General features: G+C 58.9%; 1 protein-coding gene across 1 annotated transcript in view; it reads right to left on the bottom strand.

Moving 5' to 3' along the window:
* SERBP1 (SERPINE1 mRNA binding protein 1) overlaps positions 1-853 on the bottom strand; it is a 41,476-nt gene that overhangs the window by 33,886 nt on the left and 6,737 nt on the right. The gene's annotated exons all lie outside the window — the stretch shown is intronic.

Below are 853 nucleotides of genomic sequence, written 5' to 3'. Positions count from 1 at the left end.
CAGGAATGTGCTGAGCGCCGGCAGACTGGGGTCAGATAAACACATCCCCGATCCCTGCACCCTTGCCTCTGGGAGAGGTAACCCCCAGGTCAGGAGCCTGCAGCCAGCCTTGCTGTGCAGAGGGCAGCAGACAGCATTATCCCGAATGCGGGGTCCTGCACCCCAACTTTTCTCTTTTCATACACATGGATGGGGTTGTGGGAGGACAGCCAGCGTTCGTCCCTAGCCCCCTCGCTGCTGTCCTCTCACCGCTGTCCTTGCTTGCAGTTTCCACCTCTGCCAATGAAAGCTGGAGGTGCAATTGTTTGCTTTTAGTGCAGGGAGCCCAGCACTGTATGAAACGCCTCATACCAGACCGGTCAGCTTAGTTTAGTACAAAATTGCCAGCACCCCTTTCTTCCTGAGCTCACACCCTCTGTTCTGGGGCCGGGACTTGGGATTTTAAGGACAGTTGGCCTCTGCCACCTATGTCCGCACAACCCAACCCCACAGCCACAGGGGGGACACAGCTCTTGCTTGGGCCAGGCTGCTCCCCGTATCTGCCAGGAAAGGCAAACGTCTCTGCCAGGAAAGCCCCATCCCTGCCCTGCGCTGCCTGTGAAGCGCCACCGAGCCAGGCTCTCGGCCGGACTCCCGGGACCCGGGCGGTTAGGAAAGCTGCTGGCGCGGTGCCCGGCTCCGCAGCCAAACCAAGCCGGGGCCGCGCTTCCTGGCTGCCCTGAGTGCTCCCAGGCACCAGCTGAAGTCAAACCCCGAATGCCAGCAGGGATTGCTTCAGCTGAACCCCACTTTTATTTCCATCAGGGATGGAGATACTCCTCCAAAGAAAACAGGGGGAAAACAATTTTTTATC

The sequence above is a fragment of the Egretta garzetta genome, unplaced genomic scaffold (assembly GCF_000687185.1).
Source record: "Egretta garzetta isolate BGI_Z169 unplaced genomic scaffold, ASM68718v1 scaffold163, whole genome shotgun sequence".
In the NCBI taxonomy this organism is placed as follows: Eukaryota; Metazoa; Chordata; class Aves; order Pelecaniformes; family Ardeidae; genus Egretta; species Egretta garzetta.
This window is presented reverse-complemented; position numbering and strand designations above follow the sequence as displayed.